This window comes from Chlorocebus sabaeus, chromosome 9 (genome assembly GCF_047675955.1).
Source record: "Chlorocebus sabaeus isolate Y175 chromosome 9, mChlSab1.0.hap1, whole genome shotgun sequence".
In the NCBI taxonomy this organism is placed as follows: Eukaryota; Metazoa; Chordata; class Mammalia; order Primates; family Cercopithecidae; genus Chlorocebus; species Chlorocebus sabaeus.
In genome coordinates, this window is record NC_132912.1 from 98,453,446 (window position 1) to 98,474,234 (window position 20,789).

The window sequence follows — 20,789 nt, forward strand, 5'->3', positions numbered from 1 at the left end:
TTCATCTCCAAAACCTTGATTAATGGGAAAAAAGGATTTGTGTGACTAGTTTTGTGTGTAGCGACTCTGGTGTCCTTTTTTGGTATGAATATTCACATTGTTCGGTCCCTTTCCTTCCAGAAATAGTCTTTGTCTTTCCGTGTTGTGCTGTCATAACGAAGGATGCCACAGGGTAGAACATGGGCCTAAACCCCCATAAACTGTTTGAGCTGGCACTGCAGATTGATCAGTTTTGCAGTTCTGTCTGTAAACCTTGCTGTAGTCCGCAAAATAAAAACCAGATGAAGTTCTCCTATTGTCCTGTTTCATGTCCGTATAAGACCTTGACTTTTGAGAGCATTTTCTCTTGGTCCTTGCCCTTTTGGGGAGCGTGATTTTCAGGTCACATTAGGTGACCAGTCTAAAAATGGCTGGTCACGTAAGATTTTAAGCAGTATACTTTTTGTTCCAAATATGTCAAGCTCTCGGGGGAGTTTGTCTTAATAATTTCCATCTATAAGGGGCTCCTGTTGCCTGGTTAGGCTGGGAAAATTCCAATCCCAGGAGGGCCTCCCTGGTGCCAGTGGATTAACAGGTCTGTGACTGGTGGCCCCTGGCAAATTTGTGGGTTACTAATGGCACCATATGCACAAACACCAGCCTTAGTAGTCTGTGGCAACAAGAGTCTTTGTTATCTTAAGTCTACTTCTGAGTGAATTTTTGGGGATCATGGAGAGTGTCTCCTCTATATGCTGTCAAGGAACATCCTTGTTTATATAGTAAAAACTTATTCTAAACCTGGAAAATTACCTCCTGGACTTTCCATGAAGAGGCTTATTGTTGAGTCGCTACTGAAATTTGTAAACCATTGGAAATTCTAATCATCAGTGGCCAAAAGATGGATCCTTTAAATTAGAAAGAACCTTAATTTTCTTTTTAAAAGAAGATTTTAGAGATCTCTCATTCTAAATAATTGTCTTACTTGTATTTATGGGACAATCAAATTAAAGAAAGACACAATAGTGTCTTGGCTTAGAAATTCTCTTGACAAAATTAAAATGCAAAAATCTAACCCAAAACAAAATTAAAATCATTTGTACACTCAAACTGCCTGCTTTGAATTCCCTGTGGGATTTACAAAGAAGGCATTCCATCTTGTGGTGTAGTGGCTAAGATCCTGTGCTTTCACACCTGTGGCCTGGGTTTGATTCCTTGTCAGAGAATCAGTCCCTGTAGTACATGTAAGCTCTTTAACTCAACAGCACAAACATTTATAAAACTTGGTTTAATATTTGTGTGACTCTTGACTTTTGGGGTGCCCATTTGTTATTGATGGACAAATGTCCACAAAAAAGGTAGACAGGATATCCACTTCAGCTGGAGTAAGAGACTAGAGGTGGATTAGCTCTACCATGAAGCAGCAGCAGAAAGGAAAAAAAAATCTATCAACTATTTTTATATCCATCCATATAGCCATCCATCTATTCATCAATTTAAATAGTTACAGCTATTTTGGCATAAGTAGTTACAGCAAAAATTTTGGCAAATTTTTGTACAGATCAAAGTGTATTTAGTCTCTTATTTATTTATTTACAGTCTAGAATAATTGCTCCATTATCACAGAAATGACATCTACATTTTTCTTAAGTTAAAGTTTGAGGCCTGGGCATGATGGCTCACTCCTGTAATCCCAGCACTTTGGGAGGTGGAGGTGGGCAGATTGCTTGAGTTCAGGAATTCAAGACCAGCCTGGGCAGCATGGTGAAACCCCATCTCTACAAAAAATACAAAAATTAGCCAGATGTGGTGGCGGCATGGGCCTGTGGTCCTGGCTACTTGGGAGGCTGAGGTGGGAGAATCCCTTGAGCCTGAGAGGACAAGGCTGCAGTGAACTGTGATTGCGCCACTACTACTGCAGCTTGGGCAATAGAGTGAGACCCTGTCTCGAAAAAGGAATAAAAATAAAATTTACATAAATAAATAAATAAATAAATAAAGGTTAAAGTTTGAAAACTTAATTTACCAGTTATTTTTCTTATGTAATTAGTAATATATTACTTCTTTTCAGGTCTCAGTTTTGGATTGTAACTAACCACTGTTCTCTTTTGGAGGCATGGTGCCTTAATAAATGTATTATTTTGTCTACTAAACCATGTGTTTCTTGCCAACATGCAGTCTAGCAGTAAAGAAGCTAATTTTTTCCTGAGTTTAAGATTATATTGAAAAATAGAATAGCTTATAACACTTTATGATATTATGTATTATACCAAACAGAGGTGAAACTAAATCAGTTTACAACCTCTTAACCTTTGCACAAATGCTATCATTTATTTATTCATTTGTGCATTACTTTACTTCATGGAAGGAATATATTTATCATTTATTTATTTTTCAAACAGAATTTCAAAAAAATTGTTTTTAGAATATGCAGTGTTTATAAAACTACAACAGCAGCAGCAACAACAGTTTAAGAATAAGATTAGCCCACATATTATCAAAATAGCATTTTCAGGTCTGCTTTCTTACACCTTGTGAGAATGTACATTCTGGGTACTATCTTACTGTTTCAGTAAGTCTTGGAATTGTTTCGCAAAAGGATGACAGGAATGAAAAGAATCGTTAAGTTTTCACTGGAGACAGTTATTCTCCTTGGTTATCCCTGGAATCTGGAAATGTTATAGTTTATAAACGTGTTTAAATAAAAGACTTATGCAATGATTCTTGTTATGCCTTTTTGATTTCTCCGGGAACTTCACTATAACAATATTTATTTTTTGTGAATGTTACTTAATCAGGAGTCATTTCAGTTAACTGAGTCATACCCTCTTGTCTCTCCTTTCAATTCTGTCAGTATTTGCTTCATGTATTTTTGATATCTGTGGTTAGGTGTTATATGTTTATAATTGTTATATTTTCCAGATGTATTAACCTTTTTATTATGATTAGATGTCCTTCCTTGTCTTAATGTGCCTTATCATAAAGTCTATTTCATCTGATATTATATAGCCATTCCAGGTCTTTCATAGCAGCTATTTATGCATGCTATTCAACCTACAGTATATTTGAATCTAAACTGTGTTTCTTTTAGGCAATATGTAGTTAGGTCTTGTTGTTGTTGTTTTTTTTTTAATACATCCTGACAATTTTTGTCTTTTGATTGGACTGTAGTTCATTCACATTCAATGTAGTTATTGGTATGTTTGGATTTGTCTATTTTGCTATTTGTTTTCTATATGTCTTGCTTATTGTTTTTCCTCTGTTCCCCTTTTATTGCCTTCTTTTGTTTTAAATCAATATTTTAATTCATTTAGTGAGATATAATTCACATACCATTAAATTCACCCCTTTAAAGTGTACAATTCAGTGATTTTTAATATATTTATAGAGTCATTATCTAATTTCAGAGCATTTTAATCACTCCCAAAAGAAATCCTGTATCTATAAGCAGTCACTCCCATTTCCCTCTCCCTCATCCCCTGACAACTACTCATTTGTATTTTTGTTTGCTTGTTTGAGACAGGGTTTCATTCTGTCACTCCGGCTGAAATGCAGTGGTGTGATCATGGATCACTACAGCCTTGACCTCCCAGGCTCAAGTGATCCTTCCATCTCAGCCCCCTGAGTAGCTGGGACTACAGGTGTGTGACACCACATCTAGCTAATTTTAAAAAATTTTGTGCAGTCGGCGTCCCACTATGTGGTCCATGCTGGTCTCAAAGTCTTGGTCTCTAGCAATCCTCATGCCTTGGCATCCCAAAGTGTTGGTATTGCAGGTATGAACCACTGTACCCAGCTCATTTTTAAGTATATTTTTAAAGTTCATTTTTCAGTGGTTACTCTAGGGATTTTTATGTTTCTTGAACTTCATAACTTTAACTTAAAATCCACTTCAGGTTAATGGTGGTTTACTTGTGATACAATATGGCAACTTTGCTCCACTGTAGCTCAGTTCTCTCTTTGGTTTTGGTTGCAAAAGGCAGTCCTTTGGTTCCTATTTGTTCTTGCATTGCTGTGGTTTGAATATGGTTTGTCCCCACCAAAACTCATGTTGAGGCTTGGTCCCCAGTGTAACGGGTTGAGAGGTGGAAAGACTTTAAAAGGTATTTGAGTCATGAAAGATCTGCTCTTATGAAAGGATTAGTGCCATATTGTGGGAGTAAGTTCTGTCTCTTGCAGAACTGGATTAATTACTGAGAGAGCAGGTGGTTATAAAGTGAGGTTTCCTTTCATGTTTTGTCTCTTTTGCATGTGCCTGCTTGCTGTCGTCACGTGTGCTCCTGCCATGTGATGCCATCTGCTATGTTATGATGCAACGTGAGGCCCTTGTCGGATGTGGCTTCCCAGTCTTAAACTTCCCAGTTTCCAGAACCATGAGCTAAATAAACTTCTTTTTAAAATCAATTACCCAGTCTCAGGTATTCCATTATAGCAATGTAAAATGAACTGAAACATGCATATTCTTGCTGAGCGTGACAGACTACAAGCTTTATTCATCTTCTGACACTGAACCATTTCTGTAGCTAGTCATATAGTCACTAGCTGGTCAAGGTGACCATAGAGTGGTACTGTGTCCCTGCTCTCTGCCTAAGGAGAGGGAGGGAAACTGAATTTGCTGCTTGCTCAAAAAGTGCTGGGCCCTTTGCCTGAGTTGCAGCCCACTGTATGGGTAGGCATGGGCCCTGTGGGATCTACGCATAAGGAACTTAGGCAAATATTTTGATGTGCATTCTTCTTGCTGTTCTGTGAGTAATAAAGTCTTTTGTTTATGATGCAGGAATCTTGTGTCTTCTGCCTGTTTCCATGAAACAGTGTCAGGATAACGATAAGCTTTAAGTAAGCTACAATTCCAAATCCTTCACCTTTTAAATTTGTTTTCAGCAATTCACCTAGCTATCTAGATGTGGTTCTCTGTGTTTATCTTACACACATTGTTCATTGAGGTTCTTGGATCTGCAGGTTATTTTATTTTATTTTTTTGCAGTTGCAAGATTTAATAGAGTGAAAACATAGCTCCCATAAAATGGGAGGGGACCCAAAGGGGGTTGCCATTCCCTGCTTGAATGCCTCAGTTTATATCCCAATCATTGTCCCTCCTCCTATGCTGTCAGGCGATGTATGATTTGACTATTTCTTTACCTCCTGCTTTAGCCTAATTTGTATTCTAGTGAGCCCTCTTTACTACCTGATTGGTCCAGCTTGAGCCGAGTTACAAGCCCTGTGTTTAAAGGTGGGTGTGGTCACCTTTCCCAGCTAGGCTTAGGAATTCTTAGTTGGCCTAGGAAATCCAGCTAGTCCTCTCACTCCCCCCTTTCAACAGGAAAACCCAAGTGCTGTTGGGGAGGTTGACCAACGACCGCTCTTAACTGCTTCCTGAATTGAGGCATAGTAGGGGTTGTGCAGTTGAGATTTCCTCAAGAGGGGTGCCTTTGATGTCATTAACGTCAGAGCATGGGCCAGCAGGCCAGTCCAGGGGTCTGCAATAGATCTTAGTCATGGACTGCATGTAGGGCTCCATTTGAAGAACCGTTTGTAGTTTTACAGCTTTGATTCTGGAAGAGACAAACTTAACAAGGAGGTTAAGCATACAAGGATTGTAATGTATGGCCTGAAGTGCAGGGGCGTATAGGTGTGGGCGGTGAAAATGGGATTTTCTTTAGAAAAACTCCTATACGATGGGGCATCAATATTTCTGGGAAGTCGCGTTCTCCATAGAAGCTCTTGGTAAGGACAGCTACTGGTAGTACAGTGGCATGGAGGAGGTGCAGTGAGAGTGAAAGGTTTGGTGAAGGGTTTTAAGTAATTTCCATTGGTTAGCTGCAGGCCAAAGCATTTTTCCTTCTTCAGTGGCTAGCCATCCTGACAGGAGAAAACTATGTCCTTGTGACGTTCCCCATTCTATTTCTTCTGCTGAGTACTGGGGCTTGGTTTCCCAGAGGGAATTATCCCATACTAAGGGTCTTTCTATAAGCATTTCTAATGGAGGGTCCTGCCTTGCAGCTCTTCTGGCTTCAATATCCGCTTGGTGGTTCCCTTCTATTTCCCTTTCCTTTCCTTTCTGATGACCCCAGCAGTGTAAGACTGCCACCTCTTTAGGTTTCTATATAGCCAAGAATAATCTCCTAATGGCTTCCTGATGTTTGATAGGTGTTCCCTCAGAAGTTAGGAATTCTCTTTCTCTCCATATTGTTGCGTGGGCATGGAGGACTAGGTAAGCATACTTAAAGAGTCTGTATATATATTTACCCTTTATTTTTCTCCTAATTCTAGTGCCCTAGTGAGTCCTATTAGTTCTGCCAGCTGAGCGCTAGTTCCTGGAATGAGGGGATTACTCTCAAGTATTCCATTATTACTGACCACTGCATACCCCACTTTTCGAAGTCCTTTTTCTACAAAAGAACTTCCATTAGTATATACGTTGAGGTCGGGATCAGTCAAGGGAACCTCTAGAAGGTCCCCTCAAGTGGCGTAGGTTTGAGCAATCACCTGTTGACAGTTATATTCTATCTTTTCTTTATTATTTGGAAGAAATGTGACTGGGTTAAGAGTTGCACAAGTGCGCAGTCGCAGCACTGGCCCTTTTAGTAATAGAGCGTGATATTTAAGCAAATGGTTGTCTGACAGCCACAAGTCTCCTTTAGCAACGAGTATGCCGTTCTTATCATGAGATGTCTACACAGTAAGATCTCTTCCCTGTATTATTTTAACTGCTTCAGATACTAAGACTGCTACTGCCACCACTACCCATAAACAATGAGGCCAACCCTTTACCACTACATCAGTTTCCTTACTTCGGTATGCCATGGGTTGCAAGCTGGTCTCTTGGACCTGTGTAAGGATTCCTGGAGCTATTCCTCTTTTTTCTGTGACATATAAAGAAAAGTCTTGCCCCGTTGGCAAGCTTAACACTGGGGATTGGGTTAGGGCCTTCTTTAGGGTCTGGAAAGCCACTTCTGCTTCAGGTGTCCTTCTTACTAAATGGGTATTGGCTTTCTGAATTTCTTTAATTAGTGTATATAATGGCCTGGCTATTTCACCGCACCTGGGAATCCATATTTGGCAGAGAAACCTGTTATGCCAAGAAACCCTCTTAGTTGCTTTAGGGTTTTGGGATGAGGATAAGCCAGTATAGGTTGGATACGTTCCTTACTGAGGGCCCTGGTGCCTTTGGATAATTTTAGCCCTAAGTATTTAACCTGCTGTGAGCAGAGCTGAGCCTTTGGTTTGGAAACCTTGTAGCCACAGGTGGTGAGGAAATTTAAGAGCGTTTGGGTGGCTTGATGGCACAAGGTTTCTGAACAGGCGGCTAAAAGTAAATCATCCATGTACCAAAGGACAAGAATGTCCAGGTGTGAGAACTGGCTCAACTCTTGGGCTAATGCTTGGCCAAATAGATGGGGGCTATCCCTGAACCCTTGGGGTAAAAACAGTCCAGGTGAGTTGAGACATTGGGTTCGAAGGATCTTCAAAGGCAAACAAGAATTGAGAGTCAGGATGTACAGGGATGTAGAAAAAGGCATCCTTAAGGTCCAGGACTGTAAACCACTCTGCTTCCTCTGGTATTTGGGAAAGCAGAGTATAAGCGTTAGGTACAGCTGGGTATGGAGGGACAACGGCCTCACTGATAATCCTGAGATCTTGTACTAACTTCCACTGTCCGTTGGGTTTCTGTACTTCTAAAATTGGAGTATTGCAGGAGCTATTACATGGTTTTACTAGGCTTTGGACTTTTAGTTTCTTAACAATATTTTGGAGTCCTTGTTGGGCCTCGGGTCTAAGGGGGTACTGCCTTTGGTAGGGAAAGGAGGCAGAATTCTTTAGTTTAACTTGAACAGGATGGGCATTCTTTGCTTGTCCATATTGCCCTTCTGTTGCCCGGGCTTCAGGATTAATTCCTTCCTCAAGCACGGGGCAACAAACAGGTGTTCCTTCTCCTATGTTCAGGTGTATAATGGCCCCTGCTTTTGCTAGACTGTCTCTCCCTAACAAGGGAGTGAGGCTTTCAGGCATAATTAGAAAAGCATGTGAAAAGAGTAAAGTTCCCCAGTCACAACTTAGTGGCTGGGAGAAGTATCTAGTGACTGGCTGTCCTAGGACCCCTTGGATAGTGACAGATCTGGAGGACAGTTGTCCGGGACAGGACAGTAAGACTGCAAAGGCTGCGCCACTGTCCAGGAGACAGTTAGCCTCCTGGCTCTCAATGGTCAAGCATACCGGGACTCTGTGAGGGTGATGGCGTGGGCTGGCGCTTGCCCTGGGCACCCTCATTCAGGCTGCTGGATCATCTGGTTAGTGGCTTCTGACTCAGAGGACCTTCATCCCCTGGGGCAGTGGGCCTTCCAGTGATTCCCTTGACATAAAGGGCATGGACAAGAGGGCGGCTTATTTGTATTAGGACAATCTTTTGTAAAGTGTCCTTGTAGACCACACTGGAAGCAAGCCCTATTAGGCATTCGATATGCTCAGCCTTTCCGTGTTCCAGAGCCTCCAAAGTCCGCTTGCCTGAGGGCCATGACTAAAGCGGTGGCCTTTTTCTTATCTTGTTTGTCCCGTTTCATCTGCTCCTCCTGATCTTTATTATAAAAAACTGAGGTTGCCAAGTTCAATAGGGTTTTTAAGTTTTACTCTGGGCCTAAGGTGGACTTTTGAGGTTTTTTTCTAATGTCTGCAGCTGACTGAGTAATAAACTTATCCTTTTAGATTAGTTGGCCTTCAATAGAGTCAGGTGACAGAGAGGTATGCCTCCTCAATGCCTCCCTTAGTCTCTCCAGAAAGGCAGTAGGATTTTCTTCCTTTCCCTGTGCTATAGTGGTCATCATTGAATAATTTATAGGCTTCCTCCTAGTTTTCCTTAGTCCTAGCATGCAAGTTAGCAAATTTCTGCCACACCAATCTCCATGTTCTGATTCTGTGTCCCGGTGAGGGTTTACACTGGGAACTGCCTACTGGCATATGGGGAACTGTTCTCTTTCCTCTGTTGTCATCCTATCATTGACCTGACTGAGACACCAGAGATCGCCAAACTCTCAGGCTGCAGTTAGGGTGGCACTTCTCTCATTTGAGGTTAGTGTTTGATCTAGCAGTAACATTTTATCTCTCCATGTCAGATTAAAGGATTATCCTAACCCTTGTAAAACATCAATATAGCCATCAGTGTTATTTGAGAATTTACCTAGGTCTATTTTAATTTGCTTTAAGTCTGACAGGGAAAAAGGTTCATACACTCTTAGTGGGCCGAATTCTCCAGAATACATTTTAGGGGTGTTTTTGCCTTAGGGCATCTGAAAAAAAAAAAAAAACACAGGGATGCCAGTACCCCTAGTCATTTTCCGATGAGCATTAGTCCTAGAGTGTCCTCTATGGTCCTAATGCTTATTCCTTTCCAGGGTGCGTAACCACCCATGGACCTCTGCTTATCGGATTAGTTACGCTCACCGATGTAGCAGTCCTCCACCCCTTTTCCTGCCTTTCTTGACCACAAAGAAAGGGGTCCAGGCTGCTGGATTCTAGTGGTCCTTTACCAGGGTGCCGAACATTGCCTTTGTGCTGAGGGGTGAGTCCTAGAGCTGGGCTGGGTTCCTGGGTATTTCATAACAACCCAGTTGCCCCATCAAGATACATTCCAATAAACAACGGTTCTTATGCAAATTCGTGTCACAGAGGGTGTAGGTAACCTTTTGAGTCAGGACTGAGATAGAGTTTTTTGATTCTGTAAGTGCTTTAAGGCTTGGCTGAGTGCAAACAGTTCTAACGTTTGAGCAAACCAATTATTAGGCAATTCTCCTAACTGCTTCCACAAGAGTCTCCCTATCAATTATTGAATACCCTTTGTGTTTTTTTTCTCAATCACCTGGGAGGGACCATCTATAGTCCTGTCCTGAAGGGAGTTCCTGCTAGGTCTGGTTGGACCTTTGTATGATAATTAAGATTTAAATCCCCTGTTAGGAAATCTGCTGGGTTAAGGGAATTTTCAGTGGTTAAGGTTAAATCACCTTTTTCTAACAGAATAGCCCCATACAAGTAAGATTTGAGTTAGTAAGCTACCTTTTTGCTTTTTTGACTTAGGATAATTCTGAACTGGTGAAGTGTGCTCACAATGAGGTTTCCTCTAAAAGTTATTTTTCTACTTTCTTCTGTTAGCAAAGCAGTTGCCACTACAGAGTGAATGCATTTGGGCCCATCTGCAGGTTACTGGATTAAGGATTTTTGATAGGAAGGCTGCGGGTTGTCAGTGGTCTCAGTGTTTTCAGGCTATGCCCTTGTTTACACTGACAAGATAGTATTGGAGTGTTATTGGGTCATGGAGAAGACCTTCAATTATCAATTATAGGTTTTAAATTTACCCTGACTTTTAAAGGAATAGGGCACATTGTTTTTTCTTCAGTACTTCTATCTTTCTCTTTCTTTCTCTCTTTGACTCCCTCTTTGTCTCTCTCTCCCCTCTGTATCTCTCTTTCTCTCTCTTTTCTCCTAGCCCTTTACAAACTTGGGGCCCTGGCAAGGGTGGTAGGGAACAGGTCCCACATAACTGCCCATGTCAAGAGCTGTATGCCTAAATTGGGAGGGACACCAGGGACAAGACTCCCTGGGTTCATAGCCTAGGGGTCTAAGGATGCAGTGTAGAGCTCCCTTAGATGCCTTTGGAGATAAAACTTGCTAAAGCAAATCAAAGTCTGAACCATTAGTACCTAGGAGGCAAGGATGGGAGGAAGTAGATTCAGAGGTAAGGAGAATTTTAGGGCTACACTCTCAACCAGCTAACTCCAGGAGTTCGGGACGACAGCTTTATGCCTCTAGTGAGCTTCCCCAGGAAAGTTGAAAGTGGAAGCTGGTTCTAGGCAGAACAACACTCCCAACCCACAAGGATTGGGGGTTGTTAGAAAGCCCTTTCCCAGGCTGGGCGCAGTGGCTCACACCTGTAATCCCAGCACTTTGGGAGGCTGAGGCTGGCGGATCACGAGGTCAGGAGATTGATACCATCCTGGCTAACATGGTGAAATTCCGTCTCTACTAAAAATACAAAAAATTAGCCAGGTATGGTGGTGGGCGCCTGTAGTCCCAGCTCCTCGAGAGGCTGAGGCAGGAGAATGGCATGAACATGGGAGGAGGAGCTTTCAGTGAGCCAAGATTGCATCACTGCACTCCAGCCTAGGCGACAGAGCAAGACTCTGTCTTAAAAAAAACAAAAACAAACCCTTTCCCAGACAGCTTCTCACCTGAGTGTTAAGTCCGGCGGCCACACTAATCATTTTTTACCGGCTGACAGGTGTCTGGTATTTTCCTCCAATTCTAAGGAAGGATAGGACAGAATAGCAAGCAAAAGTAGTCCAATATTACTCACCGCTTTGGATGTTCCTTCGTGGTCGCCAAAATGTTATCGGTGGTGGTGGGGTCCTTGTTCTTAGAGCTCCCAAGATGGTGGTGGGTCACTTATAAGATGGTGGCAAGTCTCTTGTTCTCTGACCTGGGGTTCCAAGGAATGGAATCTTGGGCCATGTGGTGAGTGTTATAGCTCTATTAGAAGCTGTGGATCACGGAAGAGAACCATGGAACCCAGCGACTAGTGTTCAGCTCAATTAGGATGAACCAGGGCACTTAGCCATGCAGGAACAATGGCGAGCCTTTAGCCTGATTGGGAGCAGCAGTGGGTACCTTGCTGGATCAGGAGTGCAGCGGATACCCTGCTGGATCCAGAGGGGTGGAAGTCAGCGGCGGGTCTGCGAGGGTAGCAAACAGCAGTGGTGGACGGCAAGCGGAAGGTCAGCTCAAGCCGTAACAAACATGGACCAGAAGAGTGTGCAGTTGCAAGATTTAATAGAGTGAAAACAGAGCTCCCATAAAATGGGAGGGGACCCAAAGGGGGTTGCCCAGGTTAATTTTTAAAAGTAAAATTTGAGAAGTTTTGGGTCTTTATTTCTTCCAGTATGTTTCTGCTCATTTTTTCTCTCTCCTCTTTGTCTGCAACACTTCTTATATGTATGTTGGGACACTTTAAATGGTCCCATAGATCTCTGAGGCTCTGTTTATTTTTCATCAATCTATTTTCTCTCTGTTACTTGGATCAGATACTTTCTATTGATATATTGTTAAATTAACTGATTCCTTCTTCTGATACCTTCAATCTATTATACTTTTGGGCCCATCTAGAGAATTTTTCATATCAGTTATTTTGCTTTTCTTCTCCAGAATTTTTATTTGGTTCTTTGCTATGGCTTTTGTTTCTTACTGATATTTCCTATTGCTGGATCATTATATTTTTCTTTGATTTTTGAACATCATAATAACTTCTTGAAATCTCTGCTAAATCCTATATATCTGGCCCCATTCAAAGTCAGTTTGTAATGACTTCTTTATTCCCCCTCTGTGAGTATGGGCCATACTTTCATAGTTTTTTGCGTATCTAGTGATTTTTAATTAAATACTGGACATATGAGCTAATATAGAAACTCGGGGTTCTGTTTTATTTGTCTGAGGATTGTTTTCTAGCAATTTGTCTGGGATTAAACTGCAGATTCTCTCTTCTCTGTGATGTGTAGCTACTGATACCTCTGCTCAGCTTTTTATTCTTAATTTTTAGCTTGACTTTCTGCAAGTTGCCCTCATGTCTGCTTTAGTTTAGTGGACAGCCTATACTTTAGGAGAGGTTGTGTTAAAAAATCTGAGTCTATAAGGATTCCACCCCCTTCTGCTCAATCTGTTTGTGAGTTAGGAAATGCTTTCAGAGTTATAGCCAGTTCTCAAATCTCTGGCTTTCACTTTTCGGATTTTACTCTCTTGGATTTCCACTATACACAGGTCAGAGAGAGAGATGTGGAGTGCTTATACCTTCTCAGATAATTCTGTTAAATTTTTGGTTGGTCCACTTCTCATCCCAACTGGAACTACAAACCGTGGGGTTTTCCCCATTTACGTCTGACTAAGTCTGCCACATTTAGCTGGCAAAAGTGGTTTTCTCTTCCCACCTTGGGTTGAGCCTGCCCTCTCTAGAGGAAAGCTGCTGGTTTTTATAGCTGAACCACCACTCTTGCCAAGCTGTGTCCATGTTATGGGTAGAGAGGAATGGGGAGTCATCCCTGGCAAACAGGTCATAGTTTCCATTATTCTTACCCAAAGTTTTGGAGACTTTTCATGAATAAATGCTTTTCAACTTGTTGTCTGCCTTTACTCAATTTCTGGTGCACTGAAATGGCTGTGTTTGATAATAGAAAGCTTCCCTCCCTTTAGATCACTTTACCCTCTTCTATTTATAATGTTCATAAACATATCATCTACATATACTAGAACCACAGTGTGTTATGACTTTTGCTTCTTTTATCAAATATAATTTTAAAAACTAAAGAGAAGGAAAGCTTGTTATATTTATTCATATTTTTGTTGTGTTCTTCCTTTCTTCTTGTCTTCCAAAAATTCTTATTTAACATTTCTTTTCTGCATAGAAAAGTCCTGCAACTATTCTTTTAGGATAGATATGCTGGTGATAGATTCTCTTAATTTTCCTTCATCTGAGACTGTCTTAATTTTCATTTCATTCCTCAAGAAAATTTGTGCTAGATATAGGATTCTGTGTTGACAATTCTTTTATTCTAGTAGTTGAAAAATACTGTGCCATTTTCTCTGGCCTCTGTGGTTTCTGATGAGAAAGCTACTGTGAGTCAAATTATTTTCCTTCTATAGGTAAAGCATTGTTTCTCTCTCTCTACCTTCAAGATATTTTCTTTGTCTTTAATTTTCAAAAGTTTGATGATTGATCTGTCTTGGTGTATTTTGGGGGGTTTATCTATGGGAGGGTTCACTCAGTTTCTTGAATTTTTAGGTTTTTGAGTTCTCAGTATCATCTCTGCACACTGGGTCCTGAGTGACAGAAGTGACTGCCAGAAGTGATGCTTTTTCCCAAATTCATCCTTTTGAACTTTGTGCTCCCAGAGAAGTGGCACCACCTTCAAACTCAGATCAGGGTCACTGGCTCACTGCTATCTCCAGTTTAGAATTTAAAATCCAGAGAGCTCCCAAGAACATGAAGCTCCTTCATCAGTGTTTCCACAGTAAAGTATGCCCCAGATCAGGTTCAGAAGTTGATGAAATGCCAATTTGTTCCATGTAGTCCAAGCAGTCAAGTCAAGTTATGAGATTTGTTTGGACAAAACATGGAGCTCTAACATTTGGAGATTCACAGTGTGACCTCTTGATTTGAGTCATAGTTTTGGTACACTGAATTTTCCCATTTATTTGAGGAAAAGAAAAGGAGAGACTCATTTAATCAAGACCAATTCTTGTATTATTAACAAGCCTAGACAACCTCCAAAACATAAGGCTTCCATTCATATTTGTTCTCTAGAAATTTTTTCTCTGTATCTGAGAATGGTGGTCAAAATTCAGTCTAGAGATGACCTCAAGGTCTCTACCTCCTGTTTGGAAGTTGTCTAGGAAATCCCTTTGATAACTTACATGAGATTCATATTTTAGAATCATAAAGATTTGTTTCATTTATTACCCATTTCTTTGTGGAAATAATTCCCTCACTTGTCAATCAGTTATAAGAAGGACTCAAAATGTGCTGTGGGAAGAATGCAATCTCTCTACCTCCAATCTCACCATTTGCTTGTGAGATCAATGTTTTAACTCCTTTAAGCACATGTATTTTCTTCTTATTCTAACCTACAAGTGATATATGCTTGCATTACTTTTCTCATGGTTATTTGCCACTAATTGTGGAGTAAATGAATTTAGCCATGTTTAAAAAATTTTAAGATGTCAGCAGGCAAGTGATAGAGGTTTTTTAATAGAAGTTCTCTTAGCAGCATGTTAAAAATAATGCTGAAATAATATCATCTACCTAAATGGTTGCTCCTAGCAGTCTGATGCTAAAATCTAAACAAATCAAGAATTTTTATATTTGGAGTGATGGTTGTACAAACATCACAGTATTCACATAAATATGTTGCATAAGTTAAATTATTTAAGTTTATTATTAAGTTATTATCCTTCCCATCCAAAATATCTTTTAAATCCTAAGACAATTTCATTGTAGTTTTAGTTATTACAAACGAGAGCAATCTGTAGCAAGTTTGGAATATGAAAATAATAGCTTATTTAGGCTATCTAACTGTTGAATTTGTTTCATATTTCAGTTCACCCTTGAACAATGTGGGGGCTATGGGCGCTGACCCTCATAAAAAATAGCATGTGACTGTTGCCTTCCCCAAAACTTATCTATTAATAGCCTACTATTGGCCAGAAGTCTTACTGATAACATAAACAGTTGATTAATACATATTTTGTGTGTCATATGTATTCCATTTTGTATTTTTATAATTAAGTAAGCTAAGTAAAGAAAAGATTATTAAGAAAATTGTAGGGAAGAGAAAATATATTTACAGTACTATACTGTATTTATGGCTACTGTAAGTTTATGTTGTCTGTTTATAAGGTGAATTGTCCATCTGAAATGGTGGGCAGCTGCAGCTGCAGACCTCAATTTATGGTACATATCAAGCAATTCACCTTTTTCTTGTAATGGCATGAATTTTCTCTGCTTCTTGGGAGCACTTCTAGCATCACTAGTGGCACTTTATATGGATCCCACGGTGTTATTCCAGGTTTATAGTATTGCACTAAACACAATGAAAAATATGTGAGAGCCATGAGAAATCAGTTTTAACGGTGACACACAATTTACTGGAAAGATGAACTTCTCACACAGAGATGATTATCATCACACGGTGTTTTAAGCGGATGCTTGCAAGACTTGAGCTCACCACAATGGTAACAGAAGGTAGCTATGAAATCATTACAATAGTACAGTATGTTCTACAGTTAATTTTATGAAGTTATGATTTAATACTGCATCTTTATGTTTATTTCCATTTCTCTCAACTGCATATGACACTATGTATAGTCTATGTTTGTGTAAGTTTTGATAAATTTTAACTTTTTATAATAGAGTTACATATATTTTGTTAGTAAATGATAAAATAGACTAATATCTACATATATTTTATGCATTCATGACATACCTAACTTTTTCTTAATATTTTCAATATTTCTAGGCTACATGGTTCATCTGCATGTTTTTTCAAATTGTTGCAAATTTCTAAAATTTTTAAAAATATATATATATTTTTTGAAATCCACATATAAGTGGACTCTTAAAGTTCAAACCTGAGTTATTCAAAGGTACTTGAATTCTCTCCAGCCTTTCTCTTTCTGTCCTTAAACACATCAACTATCCTAGCATTTTAAATGGAGTTCCTACCAATTATATTCAGAGAAACACAGTATGAAGCATGAAAATCACCTATATGGAAAGTGACTTATCACTTCATAGAGATTTTTAAAAAGTAATTTCCTTTAACTTTACTAGGAAGGAGGTTCTATGCAAAAATTTTATTTCCTGGCGTACTCAGTCTGAAGCTGCTGTATGTGTTACGCTTCTTACCAAAGTTCAGGAGGACACTATCTGTTTCCTCAGGATGGTGTCAAAATGGAGTGTTGGCAGTGTTCCTTATGTGAAGTAAAGAGATAACAGCTAGAAAGCTAATTAAAATAGAGTAGACTTGCTTTAAGGAAGTGGGCAAAACCTTTTCCTTCCCAGAAAAATTTCCTACTCCCACCCACTGCAGAGACTTGAAACAATAGAGTCAGCAATAAGAATGGCAACTTTATGTTCCGTTTTATGAAATTTCTAATTTTGTTTCCTTAAGTCTCTACCTCACTCTGTGTTGTCTTGGGTAGTCAAGAATTGACAAATGCTTATTTTCCTAGAAGTGGTACATTTAAAAACAATCTCCCCTCCTCTAATGTTCCTTTTCAGAAACTTTATTCCAGCCAAGAATGACTTTATGTTGGGAGGATCTTAAGACAATAACAGCGAGATAGCCCTAGAGGAAATAATTGCCTTTTGTTTCATGAATTTCTCTGACTTAGTGATATCCTGATTCCTGATTTGTAACAAGTCAGAAACACTGAAATCTCCACTTAGGAACATTAATAATATTTTCCCTAATTCACTGGATTTGATTATTGCACACAGAAGTTATTCTTCCCAGTATTTCTTTCTTTCTTTTTGAGACAGGTTATCACTCTGTTGCCCAGACTGAAGTGCAGTGGCAAGATTACAGTTTATTGCAGCTTCAGTCTCCCAGGTTCAAGTGATCTTCCCACCTCAGCCTCCTGAGTAGCTGGGAGTGCAGCTACGCTTTTTTTTTTCTTTTTTTCGTTACAGACAAGGTCTCGCCATGTTGCCCAGGCTGTTCTCAAACTCCTGAGCTCAAGTGATCTTCCTGTCTCAGCCTCCTGAAATGCTGAGATTACAGGTGTGAGCCACTGTGCCCAGTCCCAGTGTTTCCCACTATAATCAAATGGTGCCACCACCATTTGGCTTATATTTCTACATTAAAAGGAAAGTGAAAAGAGAAAGGACAAAGAATCAATCATAAACTTGGGCATAATTACTGGGTCATCAAAAATGTTAAAGCATATAAAGACAAAAAAGTTGTTGAAAAAGTAAAGTTCAGTGAAAAATAAAAGGAAATAATGGGGAAAAACTATGACTTTATTAGAAACTGATATATAATTAGAATGTGGATTTTTAGTGAGGGATTAGTGGTAAGAAAATAATTGTAAGTAAACGTGTTATTTATTTATACCCATTCTTATTTTTAAAAAGATATGTGGTGGTAAATATTTATGTAAATGTCTTCCTAATTGAAAAACACAATGAAACAAAAATAGTGGCATTTCTTTTTAACAGTGTTGTGTTTAACAATGAAATGGCTTCCTATCTGTCTGGAAAAGTGAAGGTATACTAATACCTCACACTTGTATAACCTTTGTAATTACAGAGCATTTTCACATTCTTTTGATTTTCATAATAGCTTCATTAGGTCAATAGATCTTACTCTATTATGAAGGTGGGGAAACAGCCCGTGCTGCTAAGGACTTGCCTAAACTGGCGTCATTAATAATTATCAGCACCAGAACTAGAGTTCAAGTCTCCTCTTACTTAGGATTTTTCTTCCACTGTTTGGACTCTCAGGTAACTTTTCCAAGATCTTTTCCAGTTTCTCTAGTTTTAGCTAATATATAAACATGTCATAATATTTTTATAGCCAAACAGTGCTGAGATTTTAAATCTTGAAATTTGAGAACGCCTGAAGGCTAGTGTGCTGGATATTCTCTAGTCATTCTCCATCCTCCTCCGCCCTGCTCTGGGTCCTGGGAGACTGGCCAGAGTGAACTGCATCAGGGGGCTTCTGGTTAGGTTCAGCAGGAGATTGGAGGCTGGGAGCAGAGCAAGATCTGGTATTTATTCCTCAGCTCCTTCCCTGCTGCCCATGGACTGGCAGTGGCTGTACTCCTTAGCTGAAGGTGTAGCCAACCCTATGAGCCCCCTCCCCATGTCCTCAGCCCTCACCATTCCTTATGCATGGTGGTGGCTTCTTCTTTTGAAAATACCTGCCACTCTCTACCTGATGGCTTTTTCTGGCTGTAGAAACATGCTCAGCCCATGTGCAGGACCTGCCAGAGGTTCTGGATAGATGCTTTCTCCAGGGAACACCCCTTAATGAATGATGTGTAGGAATTGGTGGATAAATATCTCTGTTTCTGTTCCCCTGAGTTGGAACAACTATGAGCTGTATTCTACACCCATTTCCCAGTGGGTCCCTATCAAGACAGAGTGTCCCAGATGCACTCAGTGGTGATCTCCTAATCTATGCATTCTGTATTGGCTTCTTTCCCTGCCCTGTCTCATTTACCCACTTACTTCCAGTGCCTCCTGGAATTGCCATAAAAATTAGCTAGTAGTACGCAAATCCTTGCTGCAAGTTCAACTTCTAGGGGAACACAATCCATTAGAGAAGCCATAGCTTGTATAAGACAGCTGCCTCCTATAACCATAGCTTGCTCTACACATTCTGAGAACTTCTTCCTCCTCTTATGTCTTCAGGCTAGGCGTAGTCACAGAAACACATTGTTGCTAGCACCAGATGATTCACCATCCCTTATACATACAGCTGCAAGATAGACTGGGCAGTGTAGTCTTTATGCTGAGTGTGGCTAACACTGGATATTCTTTTTTTTTTTTTTTTTTTTTTGAGACGGAGTCTCACTCTGTCACCCAGGCTGGAGTGCAGTGGCGTGATCTTGACTCACTGCAAGCTCTGCCTCCTGGGTTCACGCCATTCTCCTGCCTCAGCCTCCCGAGTAACTGGGACTACAGGTGCCCACCACCACGCCTGGCTAATTGTTTGTATTTTTAGTAGAGATGGGGTTTCACCGTGTTAGCCAGGATGGTCTCAATCTCCTGACCTCATGATCCACCCGCCTTGGCCTCCCAAAGTGCTGGGATTACAGGCGTGAGCCACCGCACCCAGCCAACATTGGATATTCTTTTAGTTAGGAAGAAGGTAAGAATTAGAGGAGTGGACATCTTGTTTTTTTGTTTTTGTTTTTTTTTTTGAGACAGAGTCTTGCTCTGTGACCCAGGCTGGAGTACAAAAAACATCTCGGCTCACTGCAACCTCCACCTCCTGGGTTTATGCTGTTCTCACGTCTCAGCCTCCTGAGTAGCTAGGATTACAGGCACCTGCCACCACGCCTGGCTAATTTTTGTATTTTTAGTAGAGATGGGGTTTTGCCATGTTGGTCAGGTTGGCCTTGAACTCCTGACCTCACATGATCCACCTGCCTTGGCCTCCCAAAGTGCTGGGATTACAAACGTGAGCCACCGCATCCGGCCAGAGTGGACATCTTTTAGTAACTGCAACAGAGGCATGTTTCAAATACTATAATTTTTTGAGACACATGAGATAATTAAATGATTGACAACAATACTAATTAGGTCAGCAATGATTACAGTGCTATTGCTACCATAATGTCAGTACAAGGTTGGGGTTATTGGTTGCTGTCAGGATGGTGGCTGTTAGAGAAGAGCTTGTTCTGCCCTGGCTGTATTCTTCATGGAGGCGAAGTTCTTGCAATTTTTCTGTAGTGCCGACCTGATGACTTCTTAGTTACAACAAAGTTTTTAAACACCCAGCCGCCTAACTTACTTTGTTTCTCATCTCAGGCATTGCTGTGACAATATTTACACTCAGTTGTAGCAAAAATAAAAATTTTCTTTTTACATATCAATGAAAATTTGTAGGGGCTGCTGGGAGGGATTTGCTCTCCCAAATGCAGTGGTCGTGAATCCCCATGTTAGGTATTTTAGGAAATATAAAATAAGTAATAAACAGACTCTTCCCTCTGGGACTCGAGGTTTGGTAGTAATGGAGGATGGGGTGAGGAGCGAAGAGAAATTCTGTGTGGGAGGAAATGATAACACAAGCGTGAGTGGTGGAAATCTTTGTTAAGATGTTCATCATTGTGGGTTCCCAGTCCTACCCTGGCTCATTGTCAACATTATGCAAGCTTCCCTAAAGAAATAAGGTAATGGGGAAGAATAAAGGGGTACCTTTGAAGACCAAGAAAAAGTGGAAATTTTGGGTCACCAGGAAGGGATGAAGGTTGGTGGGCCTATGGGTAATAGGGACTCTTGCCTGTTCCGTGGTCATGTCCTGCTGGGTAATATGTCAGAAAGGACAGCTGCATGTTGTCTCAGAGATGTTCCACTCCAAGCACCAGGGCGTCCAGCTGAGGCAAAGTCCCCTCACCACACTCCCCCTTTCCTACTTAGCATTGGAACAGAAAGGTTGGGCAGTGAGAATATTAGACGAGATCAAGGTAGGTGTGAGATTAGAAACCCTTCTCCCAGTTTCTATAGATGCACTTTCCCCAGATTCTGGTGTAAGCCAAGGAGGTAAGAGGACTCC

At 40.5% G+C, this 20,789-nt stretch overlaps 1 protein-coding gene across 2 annotated transcripts in view; it reads left to right on the forward strand.

Moving 5' to 3' along the window:
* The window catches only part of ENTPD1 (ectonucleoside triphosphate diphosphohydrolase 1), a 173,636-nt gene that overhangs the window by 15,154 nt on the left and 137,693 nt on the right, over positions 1-20,789 (forward strand). The gene's annotated exons all lie outside the window — the stretch shown is intronic.